The 13,194-nt window shown below is 38.2% G+C and overlaps 1 long non-coding RNA gene and 1 pseudogene across 2 annotated transcripts; both read left to right on the top strand.

The window, feature by feature from the left end:
- The first annotated feature begins 31 nt into the window (after positions 1-31).
- Positions 32-2,247, top strand: LOC310724757 (immunoglobulin lambda-1 light chain-like; annotated as a pseudogene). The gene is made up of 5 exons (XR_014538296.1): positions 32-189; positions 424-586; positions 702-1,046; positions 1,257-1,310; positions 1,746-2,247. The product of XR_014538296.1 is annotated as an immunoglobulin lambda-1 light chain-like (transcript).
- Positions 2,248-9,379: 7,132 nt separating this feature from the next.
- LOC310725571 lies at positions 9,380-12,351 on the top strand. The gene is made up of 2 exons (XR_014533434.1): positions 9,380-10,135; positions 10,330-12,351. It is a non-coding gene; the product is annotated as an uncharacterized lncRNA (long non-coding RNA).
- The last annotated feature ends 843 nt before the right edge of the window (positions 12,352-13,194 follow it).

The following is a 13,194-nucleotide window of genomic DNA, read 5'->3' as shown; positions in this document are numbered from 1 at the left end:
TTTTCCCTTCTTTTTTTAATTCCGTCCGATTATTCTCACGATAAAGCAATTTTTGTGCTTTCAATTCAAATAACGAATGAAGTAATGATTAATTTTGTATTTTTGTCAGAGAAACAGAATGCAGGTAGAAAAGCATTAACGGAGCAGGATTTAATATGATTTGGAGGACGGTTAAATACGACTAAGGAGGTAAGGTATGTTTTCTTTCTTATATTCGAATTAGAAAACTGTCTGGCTTTTAGTAGTGTAGTGAAAATGTAGTAGAAAATAGAGCCACATCTGTGTCGAAATTTCGACCAGAAAGCAGAGTGCTATAGATGGGAGTCCCCAGAGATAAGATTTACATACTTTCCATTCGTGTAGATCATTTCCCGTAATGGTTCATCTCCTTTCCTGTGTGTGTGTGCGTGTAAGTATGTGCAGGGGGAGGAGAACTCCTATGCGAGTGTGCCATGTCTCTTTATAAGGAGCAGCGTTTGACCAGAAGTGTGTGTCTCGCTCTGCAAATTGACCTCTCACCCTTTTTGTCCATCCATCAAGAACATCATGATCCTCAGCCCTTTGATTCTGCTCTTCACTCTTCATGGTGAGGCTGTTTTAAAGTCCTGGTGATATAGAAACATGAGCTCAAGTGCATAGAGTTTTCTGTGGAGAAAATGATGTTTCAGTTTTTTAATATACGAGTGTGTTTCTTTCAACAGGTGTGGAAACTCTTGTGCTTACTCAGGAGAAAGCGATGTCTGTAAAACCAGGAGAAAATGTTAAGATTTCCTGCAGATCTGATGCTTCCAGAGATTATGTTTTAACATGGTACCAGCAAAAGTGGGGAAAATCTCCAACATTCTTGCTTGCTGATAGCACCAGAGCGAGTGGCCTGCCAGGTCGGTTCACTTTCAGTGGCTCGGGAACACAATAATATCTGCATATTAACGGTGTTCAGGCTGAAGATGAAGCCGTGTATTACTGTGCATGTCATGGCTGTGGAGGGGATGCCACAGTGCTGCAGTGTGTTGATCCTCTCGTACAAAAACCCCAACACGCCCTAAACTGGACATAAATCGGTCAAAAACACTCGCTTTTACCCAGACACACACTGTAGTGTTCAGTATGAGCACAGTCATGAGTCCAGCCCCACATCTTGCATGTATTCTGCACATTATGTCCTGTTTAGTGTGTTTTTATTCTGTACACACAATCACTGAAGTGTTCAGTGTGAGCAGGAACAGTGGCTCGGGCCCTGAGGTTTTTGTACTGAGCTTTAACACTGTGCTACGAGGCAACTTTCGGTGGAGGCACTGAACTGACTTTTGGTAAGTAAAATCTTTTGTGTTCATTTTTAACTGCACAGATTCTGGAACAAGTTCATATAGCACTATAAATATAAGCAAATAAAGTATTGTATATGGTTATTATTGATTATTTTCTTCACATTATATTAAGTACTTTATGCTACTGTATTAGCAATTTAATTACAAAGACACAGTTATTGCTCTACAGTTGATATTTCGAAAATGGAACATTCTCAAAGGGTGTTAGTTGAGTCAGAAATAATATATACAAAATAAGTTCCAGTTATTGTGAACTTTATAGAAGCTGTAAGCAGATGCATTTTTCCCCTATCAGAGTCAACAATGCAAATTACATCCCTATTCTCTTATTTCTTTATATAATTATTATTGTTACTGAAGAAATAACAGTAAATAATAATAACTTCTTTTTTTTTTTCCCCCACTCTTGTTCCCCAGATACTTCATCTCCTCCGTCCCTCGTTCTGCTGGCCCCCCCTCAGTCTCTCTCCTCAGCTGATGGAGTCAGGGTGGTGTGTCTGGCGCAGGGTTTCCGTCCTGACGGTGCCACTCTATCCTGGTCTGATAACGGCAACGCTGTAACGGGTGCCGAGGTACAGACGGGTTCGTCTCAGCGCCAGTCTGACGGCACCTTCAGTCAAAACAGCGTGCTGCAACTCAGCCCAGAGCGCTGGAGCTCCGGAAAAACCTACACGTGCCACCTGAACCACCCGGCTCTGACAGCACCACTGAGCCAGAGCGCCAGTGCTGAAAAGTGCAGCTAATGTGTAGGCATGCACTCATCAGCATTAAGAGAGGAGACCTGAAATATATCTATAAAAAAACCTAATGCTTTAGTTCATGTCTCTGTGTGCTTCAGAGGTGCTATGGATCGTTTGTCTGAAATGATGCTCTGTAGTTTCTATCAGCTCTCTTCAATAAAATGATTTTCAAATACAAAGTAGTGACTGGACTTTTTCCATGCCCTGTTGTTTTACTTTTAATAATAATAATGAGACAAAGGTCCTAAAGAAAATCTGATACAAATATTGAAATGGATTTTGGTGTCATTCAGTCACTATAATGATCATTACTAATGGGGAAAATCTGTTTAACAGGTAATCCCAAAAACCTTAAACAATATAAAACCTGAACGTTTTATTTATGAAAGTAAGCTTAAATATAGGCCTGTATATGTAACTGCTTTTTTCGTGACTGAAAGTGGTAATAATTAATTTCTCATCATTAATTGCTGGCATTTTGCTTTGATAAAAGTTAAGTTTAACGTTGTGTACTCATTGTCCACTTTATTATGTCAGTGTATTAATGTAATATTTTTCAGAAGCTGCTGTTCTAAACAAATATTGTATTGAAATTATAATATTAAACAAATATACACGCTGCCAATAACTAAAGGATAAGAAAGGCATTAACATCCACTGAACAGCATGTTGAGAGTTTAGAAAATAACCATCAAAATTGGAGTAAGCAGAGAGGAAGGCCTTGGTGGCATCACAAGCATTACTGAACACACTGTCAAACCCCCAGGCAGATGGGCTTCTAGCAGTTAAAGGTAAACTTCAACTGTCCAGTTTGGTAAAACATGTAAAAACTGTCAGGTTCCCAGAATTACATCCATATAATCTCAAACATACCCAATTAGTTTGCAGTTAAACTGGAATTAACCAAAGACACAATTTGTTTAATTTGCTCTTAAATCCTTATCTTTGTGTCTAGAAAACTATCAGATTAATACTTCTTTCTGAATTCTCTTCAGATTCTCAGATTATAATGATTTTTTTTTAATCAGAGCCCATGAGAATTCTATTTTTGCATGCCGTTTCAGTTTCCCCCCTAAACTTACACCCTGCTCTTCATGCTTCACCTCCTCTTTCGTATCTGCTTGCAGATGTCCGGAAGCCAAATTTTCGGCGCCCAAACTTAAATTAGATCTTAACTGAAATTAGTCAAAAGCTCTTCTATTTTCCCATTTGTTGCATGTTCTGTTTCCTTTGCAGGTTTTTACCTAAAGCTATGTAATAGTGCTAACCTGGTGAATGAGCTGATTATAGATTGTAAAAGCAGAGATCTGCAGAAATGTGTTTATTAACAATAGAACAGGTGGGATACTGGGGCACTCTAATGGTCTAATGGGGTATTTACTTTTCTTAAAAAAAGAAATGTCTTCCCATTAAGAGAACAATGACAGCAGATCCAATTACACTGTAGCAGCAGGAGCCTCTGGCAGCGCTTCTGATATCACCCTTTTTACTGTTACTGTCATATATATATATAGTACAGACCAAAAGTTTGGACACACCTTCTCATTCAAAGAGTTTTCTTTCTTTTCATGACTATGAAAATTGTAGAGTCACACTGTAGGCATCAAGGGCTATTTGACCAGAGATGGTTTAGGGGTGAGCTGGACCGCAGAGTGAAGGCAAAAGGGCCAACAAGTGCCAAGCATCTCTCGGGGAACTCCTTCAAGACTGTTGGAAGACCATTTCAGGTGACTACCTCTTGAAGCTCATCAAGAGAATGCCAAGAGTGTGCAAAGCAGTAATCAAAGCAAAAGGTGGCTACTTTGAAGAACCTAGAATATGACATTTTTCAGTTGTTTCACACTTTTTTGTTATGTATATAATTCCATATATAATTCCACGTGTTCATTCATAGTTTTGATGCCTTCAGTGTGAATCTACAATTTTCATAGTCATGAAAATAAAGAAAACTCTTTGAATGAGAAGGTGTGTCCAAACTTTTGGTCTGTACTATATATATATATATATATATATATATATATATATATATATATATATATATATATACACACACACACACACCCATGGAGTATTCCAAATGTGGGAAAGAATTCATGGAAAAAAGACTTTTGACAGTTTATAAATAACAAATAATCCTCTATGCACATGATCTTGTCAGTGAGAAAGATATGTAATTTTATATTCACACTGATGTAATTCTAAAGCAAGCCTATGAACATTGTCATGTGGCCTTTGTACAAATAAGCAGCAGAGGAGCCTCAATCTCTGCAGAATTGGTACTGGGTGAAATGAAAGCAAATATGACAGTAGGCTTTCTAAGATCACAGATCTGGATAAAAATAAATCTATAAGACATGGCAAACATTGTTCAGTTACACTGCTTTATGCTAGGAGTGTATGAAGTGGTGGAACCACTGGGTTGTGCTATTTAACTGCATATGATGCACATGTTGTATCAGAGCTGGAATGCTGTTATCCAAGTAGACGCCTAGCAGAGGTTACCAAGGTTCTCAAACCTTTTTCTGGCTTTTGTTGGACCCTTTGAAGGTTTTTTTTTTTTTTTTACATATACACCGGTGTAGACAATCAAACATTAACCACTTGCTGTCCATGTCTACTTGTCCCTTTAGCAGCCAGAATTAGACACCCCTCCTGTGCCCTCCGGAGCAACAGGGCTTCAAATAGAAGTACCTATGCTTACAATTAGCTAGTGTTGTCTTGAATATATGGCAGTTAAAAAAATGTACACCAACCCTTTTAGAAAGCATGGCCAATTTTTCTCTTGTGGCTCCCTTAGGATAAATATGGCATCACCAGGATCAGCATTGATAGTATTGTTTCAGATTGTCTGTTGATATATTGCTATTTACTTTGGTATGCAATACATTATGGTTCTGTCTTTAAGTGCCTTTGTCACTTTGCCAAAATGTGCCTTAGATCACCATTTGTAATCACATCTGACACAATTAAGATGTATTCGCTACCAAAAAGAGGTCACACTACCTGTAACCTAATCATCCTTCTAGTGCTGTGCTGGCAGGTGCACTCTGGAAATGTCATCCAGAAAGTCTCCTATTTTCTGCCACTGGCTGAGACCTGGACCAATCCTGAGGGCTTAATTGCCCTGGCTGCTCTGTCCTCTGCCTTCGCTTTGGTTGGTTGGTTTCCCAGTTTTGTCTTTGAAATGCAGTGTCTGTCTCTATCAGACTAAGCAAAGATTTTATTCTTTGACTTCCGTGCTTTTACTGTCACCTCGACAGGCAATCTTCACTTCATTGTTACCCTCCTGGCCCACCTGGAAACTTCACTGAACACCTTGACGTGCCCCTTAGTATCTTTCATACTGATAGCACCCCTGTCACAATCTTTAAAGACCCACTGACAAGTCCTCTCACTGTTTGGCACACTTTTGCCTTATCATTCAACAGCAGCCCTCTGACACACATGGCAGGAAATATTCTGGACTAGGTTTCAGACCTCCTGGCTGTGGACATCGATGTTGCCCTACTCCAGCTTTCCGGTCACTGCTTTATATACTTCACTCCAACCCTCCCTGTCCTGCCTAATCCTCATACTTTTACCTTTTCGCAACAAACCCCTACTTTTCCTCACATCCTCTTAAAACTGCAGCTGTCTACAGACAACCCTCTGCTCGCTAGCTTCAAAGCCTTCAAAAGATTTCATGGACATGGTTCAGAGAGGTTCCGTGCAGAGACTCTATTGGTATCCCACAAGGTTCAGTGCTGGGCTTTCTTCTTTGTCTTTATATGTATAGCATTTATACATTCTCTCTTAGTAAGGTCATGTTCTTATATGAACTTGATATCATGCTATACTGATAACATTTATTGTAGCAGACAATTTGGCAGAGTAATGCATAGCAGCTCACGAGCGAATATTTCACTATATATCACTATATTTCATCAAGACTCAAGATCTTTCTGGACACCATCTGGTAAACCATGCGGCCTGGGAAGGCTTTTTCTGTCCATAGTGGTTCTCAGGTGCTTGCTCATTCCCTGATAGATCTAGAGCATTTTTTACAAGCATTAGTGAAATGTGTGGTCAATTTAAGATGTTAGACTATCGCAGAAAAACACAAGGTGCATTACTGACACTTTCTTCAATTGTTTTCCCTTTTGAAGTGTTCTTATATCTGTCTTAGCATTTTTTCTTCACACCTATGGTTTGAATCTTGCTTATGCCCGGTGCATGTTCTCCCGGTACTTCGGGTGTTTTGTTTTGGGCATTCTGGTTTCCTCCACCAAAGACATTGTGGGCTGATTGGTGTATCCAGATTTAATAAAGTGTGTAAATGGGTCTGTGCCCTGTGCTCGATTGGCACCCTCTCTACTGGGTTTCTTTTCTTGTGCCCAGAGTTCCTTTGTTTTGGTTGGATGTTTCTATTGGCTTTTCACTTTAGGTAGTTGCTAGGCCACATTAAAAGTAGAAAAAAATATGAGTGATTATAATAATTATAATAATAATGTTTGTCACAAGTGTCCTGAATTGCATGAAGGGGAAATGCATTCTAGCACTCGAGTCAAAATTTGTTCAATATCCTAAGGTATTTGTATGTTTTTGTTTATTCGACTTGGTTTACACCTCGACGCAGACTCCGATTAAACATATCTAGAACCTTTATAGAACGGAAGTGAGGTTGCTGAACGCAAGCACTTTGTCATTATGCTAATCCATGCAGCATTACTCTGCACCCTAAATGAGTTTGTGCAGATTAATGCCTCCCCCACCACCACCACCCATATATTACTGTGATTGAATAAGATATTCACTATTCCATTTATTCATCACATTAGCATAGCTCCTATTGTCTGTGACTTTTCAACATTTAAAGGTCTTGGGTGAAGTCATGCAATCAAATGTCTCCTGTCTATGGTATCATTTAGGTGAAACAGTTTTCTCCTGGAGCACTTATTTAAAAAGAAAAAGGAAATTCAGGTGAATCGGTAAAGTCCAATTTCAAGTTCTTATTTTCGAACTTCAATCATTATGATTTGATTTAATTCTGATTGCTCTTTTAGTTTATGCTGAAGCAGACAGACTTCACTTTTTTGTAATGATGAATGAATGATGAATTCTGTAACTGTAATTATGAATGGGTAAAAAGTATGAGCCGTTGTACTTCATATACTCGTTCCATATTATTTCTTACCTACATCTGAAAATCTAAGTTACATTCAATGGATTTATTGTGGAACTTAGCCAACAGAAAACTGTGTTGGTTTCATAACTTGGAACTCTACTTGACCTTGATGTGTGTTCAAGCATAGTGTTAAATAAACTATGTGGACAAATGTTCTGGAACACATGACTTTTCCAGCCATATGTAGATACCACTTAGCTGGAATCACACAATTCTATAGGATGGCTATGGATGCAGGAGCGTAAAATTTTCCAAACCTGTCCCCATGAAAATATGATCTGCATGGGTTGGAGTGGAACAGATTTTGTTTTAATGCAGGTGCAATGCATGGTTGCTTTCTTTTTTTATTTAAAGCTCATGCCTTAATAGACAATATAAACTATGTGAACATTTACATGTGGAACTTCTTTGTATACAGAGTCTGTGTGGGCAGGTGTTTAAGTAGATTTTTCAGACTTTCATCAAAAACACTGGAGTGTAGTTCACACCTCTAGAACAGTTTCTTCATTTGAGGTATATATAAAGTTGTTCATTAGCAGCTGCTGTTACACACATGCACTTGAATTTCACAAAAAAAAAAAAAAATAATAATAATAATCAGGACGTGAAGAAAACAATTGCAGATTGCATGTCAAAAGAAATAATAAAAGAAAATTAAACGATAAAATAAATAAATGGCTAAAATAAAATGCTGATGTCAAGCATTCCAATTAAATTAATCTAATATAGCAGGACCTTCTTCCACGACTTCTACCATCATTATTAAGTGATTGACAGCTTAAAATAGCACTTGATCCAGCACAGACAATTCCTGAACTTCCCCATTGAATCTAGACACAACCAGACCATGTACACTAGGGATGTGCATCTCCAAATCTGAGGCCGAAGTGATTCCTATCTTGATGCATAGCTTGATGCAGTGCAGTCCAAATTCAAATTCAACCAGCACAATGACATTCAATGCAATACGATGCCATGGAACAAATATGATGCTCTGCAATTCAATATGGTACAGTTAGTTCACTTTTATTTCTTTTTTTTAAAGCATCATTTTATTTCTTCTTTTATGAAGTGACGAGTGCATGCTGACTTCTAACACGTTGTTGTTTAAGTTAAAAAAAAAGAAGACAAAAGATTAAATAAAACCAGTTCTGTCTCCAGGAAGATGCAGCTCTACCTCTGCCATGTTAATATTCTATGTGACGTCATATTAACGTTGCAGCATAGTGCTGAGCTTTAGAAACAAATTATGGAGAAATCTAGGGTTAGGGTTATACATCGTTAACTTTTACACCAATGCAAATTGATGAATCTTAAGATTCTTAGTATACACATATATAACATATTATATATCAAGTCCACTTACAGTTATGGACTGAAAACATAATGACAAGAAAATGTTTCTACTCAGAATATATGTATTTAAGAATTTTCTAAAAAATGCAAGAAAATAAATTATATTTCTTTTCAGAATGTTGAGAAAAGATGTCTAATTGAAAGGGATCCTCTCCTCTTGTCTCCCCATCACTTCTCAAAAACAAGTATTCAGCTCATTTTTATGTATACGGCTTTAAACAAGCATCTCAAAGAAGGCGCCAATAATATGAGCAGCAAGACACAATGAAACTTTCAGCAACGTTTCAAACAAATAATGCTTGTTTTCTCCAGTCTATTGGCCCCTTCTCACATTCTGCTTTGGTTCTCTTTAATAAACCGAATGCAATTAAGCGACAAGGCACCATACAGATTTTAATTACAGTTGGAAATGTCTACGCTGTGTACGATCAAAACAAATCCTTCGACTTATTTAGAAGCTATTTGGTTGTTTTACGATCAACACATAATAATCCTTTATAAAAATCCTTAATCACATACACAGATATCCAATTTTATAAGGCAGTATTTACAAAGAAATATCTCACTGCGAAGAAAGTATTGCCTGAATATTATTACTACTTACGCATTAGCTGTTCACTCTTTTCCCCATTTTTTGGGCCTTGAACGCACTCTCGCTGCGCTGTATAGGTTACACTGGGAGTTTGCCAATTTGGCTGCCATTCAAATTTTAGTTTTAATATACAGTACTTTTCAAAAGTCTTAGGCCACCTTTAGACTTCTTGTTTCAGTAATGGTTTCATGAACATACATAATTATTTTCTTGTTTTTTGTTTTTGTAAAATACGGCCTGTAAATCCTGGAAATTTGTATGCGGTATGAACAAAAAAGATCTTCTATAGGCAAAAATTGTATTTCATGTGACCTCACCTTACACTTCTATCGGGAACTTGTCACTTGTGAACTAAAATGGAAAGGAAACATGATTATTGTCCTTGTTTACACCTTGTTTACACCTGTATTTGTCCTACTATTTCATGCCGAGACGGCTGCTCTGAAAAGGTGTATCACACCAAGGTTGACAAGACATGCTTGAGAATTACAGGAACATGTTGGATGAGTTTAAATTAATTGCAAAAAAACAAAAAAACAAAAAAAAAAACCCTTTCAATCCTTCAATTAAAAATTCCACAGAATCCGATAGGCTGAAATCATACTTTTACATCAGCGAGGCCTCTCAACAAAAAAGCTAATGAAGACTTTTGCACAGTACTGTTGCCATCATCAGACATTTTTTATTAGACGTTGTGCTGTCTATGAATAGATATTCAACTATTCCTTATAGTCTATTTGATGAAATTTTTTTCCATATTTTAGCTTCTTTCGTGCTGTTGCACAATCGAATGTAAGTTTAGTTTAGAGTTTCTATCCAATCGGATTTCAGGTGTTACATCATGTGTTGCAGGAGTCGAAGGTATCTTCCGTAATCCCTTCAGCTTCAGCACTGTGGGTTCCTATAACGTAATATCCATGTTGATTGAAGCTGATGTTCATCAATTTGCATTGGTGTAAAAGTTGCAATCAGACTGCTTTTGTTTCTTGTAGAACTCATTCATTCATTTATTCATTCATTTTCTCCCGCTTATCCGTAATTCAGGTCACGGGGGCAGCAGTCTAAGCAGGCCCCCGCCTTCGACTGCTGCCCAATCCTCACAGCACCGTCCCTTACGGTCCCTCCTGCAGGTGGTGAGCCCACAGGAAGTCTTGTAGAACTTGAAATAAAAATTTGCTCAAATCCCCAGGAAGAAAGTAATCCATAAAAAAAAATGCACAGAAAACCCGGGGCTATTTCAAGAGATTAATATTGATCCACTTGCTAGAGATGATGTATGCAGGCAGTGCAGTTGTGGCTACAGTGAAAGGAGACTTGTTTAATTAGGTTTCTTGCTTTAGTAATAGCATTCACTCTCATTTGCTGTGATGCAGTGCTCTCTTATATGGTATGAAATGTCTATGTAATGTTGATGGCTTCTATAGCCATGGCATCATGATGGTGGATTTAAGAGGTGGACTGACTCAGAATGGACACCACTGAAGGCCTAGGTGTAAAACAGAGCGAGAACGTTGGAGCTACTCCAGCCTTCTTTATAAATCTAGCACCTGTAGTCCATGTAGCAGAGAAGCACAACATTTGTAATTGCAGACATCAAAGTGCATCCCTGTGCTGTGAAAGTGCTCAGGACGTTTCTGGTGTAATCACTGCTGCCACAATAAAGCATTTTGAAATGAAGGCTTCGCAATTGAGAGACGTAGCCAAATGCCTTTTGGGAATTTTGCCCCATATTGGGCAGGAGTCAAATGGCTTCATTTCTTTCACTAACTGATTTGCCTCTGCGTGCTTGCCTTCGGAAATGTTCGCGATGCGACAAACGATCAAATCACCACCCTTGAAAGCATTTTCACAACACGCGCTAATTAGGTCTTGCTTAACGTATTATACGGCGCTCCGCTGGTCGTTTCTTTCGCTCTGGTAGACGTCTGATGGTATTTGTTGACTCATAAGTGCTTGGTTTAATCACATGTAATTATGTCTCTTATTCTTCTCTCCACTTCCCTCAAACACATAAACAAACACAGATTATGGCAGTAACTTAAATTGTGCCTTTAGAAAGATATTAAAAAAACCAAACGCCCCCTTATAATCATTTCTCAGAAGAATAGAAAAGACTGAACGATCCTCTCTCCCTTTGTCTTCCCTCTCCTTTTCCTGTGTCTGAGGTGTTCCCCATCATTTTAATTATGAAGTAATTGTGCTGCCTTTGCCTTGGTAGAAAAGAATACATAAGCAAAGGTGGGTGGACGATGGCATGATGTACCGTAGGTGCTGCTTCTTCTTCTTCTTCCCTTCACTTTCTTCTGATTGGATGCCACAAGCTCTCATCCCTGCACATGCTTCCCTTCCCACACACATACGTCTGCTCATCTCAAACACACAAAGTTCAACACCAGTCTTCTTACACTTAATACGTAGGTCGTGAGATGCTCTTCAAAAACCCACTGCTCTGAGTAACGCCGCTGACACGTTTTGCAACGTATAGCATCGCGGTCATTTCTAATAATTTTTTAAAAGTGAGAAGATATTCGCGGTTACTGTCACTACGAAATATTGTTCACAAGGCACTTGTTGCGAAGTGCTTGGCCCCCTAAATTGCACTAGTGAAGCTGGTTTATATTGTTAGTATTCAACCCAATCTTTTTATTATTTAACTCATTTGTTTCTTTTATCAAGTCACCAGTTCTCTCTGAAATGCTCAAATATTACTTACCAGTCGGGTAAATATGTTTATTGCCCACATACGCTGATTATAATTGCCGTAGAAGCAGTGATTAGTGTTTATTTCCCTGCTTTGTATGTGCACCCCGCCCCCCCGTTGTTTCTAGCTTCCAGTGTTCATTGCAAATTCCTCACGGCGCTCATCCGGGCTGCAAATCATATCCTCCGCGTCCATATCCTGTGGAGCTTCCAGTTCTTAGGAATCGTATTGTGATAAACTGGTCAGTAATTACTTATCCAGTTAGAATAATAAATGTCATCTTGTTGCCTGGTGAAATATTGTAGCCCTTTAGGCAAGGTTTCCATCTATGGGATTTGATGAGAAACCTTTTTTTTTTAAAAGTGCTTTATTTGTAATGGGAACTCTATGAGTACATCATTATACCAAGAAATCCATGCTGAATATATTTAACCGGGATTTTTATACACACACATACTTTACAGCAAAAATAATTACATTTGTATAAAAAAAAATTCATAATTTTGAATTGTGCTATGAATACTGTATGTTTAAAGAACCCAGTTCTGATGTGATTATGGCCTCGGATTTCTGTTTTTGGCCGTCAGATGTTTAAGCCAATGTGATATTTTGCTCTTGAAGCCCATCTGCTTTTGCATTCCCAGATGCTTTTCTGCTCAACATGGTTGACAAAAGTGGTTCAATGAGTTACTGTAGCCTTCTTATTATCTCAAATCTGTTTAATGGTTGGTTTTTTTTCCCACTTTCATGTTTGATGTAAACAATAACCCTTAAATTTTTATTCTTGTACGATGCCTTAACATGATCTAACATTTTTCAGACAATCCTCATCCATCTTTATGACCTGTTAAATCTATACTGCAAATAACATAAGAAGAATAAATGGGTTTAGTCTAGAATAAGATTTGTAGTTTAAACAGAATAATACTGCATACATTTTACTTGCTTTATTATTAACAACAGCTTCTGGAGAACTTTTGGTTCAGGGTTATATCCAGTCCAAGTACAAAGACTCCCAGGGCTGTCTTCTGGGAGACCACTTAATCATTGTCATCCTTCTATATTTCACAAACACTGACCACACACACACACACACATGCAAGCATTCGCACAAAAATGCACTCTCACTCATTTTTCTCCAATATGCTTTGTCCACTTGGCCACTGTGGTGGAACAGATGTCCCTCAAACACCCCATCCATCATGGGCGGTATGGCGGTGATGTCATAATACCAGTGTTCATCCAGAACATTGCTGGGGCTTTTCTTCTACTTTTGCACCAACGGTCGTTTTTTATTTATTCATTTATATTTA

The sequence above is a fragment of the Silurus aristotelis genome (genome assembly GCF_946808225.1).
Source record: "Silurus aristotelis genome assembly, chromosome: 4".
NCBI lineage: Eukaryota > Metazoa > Chordata > Actinopteri > Siluriformes > Siluridae > Silurus > Silurus aristotelis.
The sequence above is the reverse complement of the archived record's forward strand: the minus strand, read 5'-3'. Positions and strand labels throughout refer to the sequence as shown.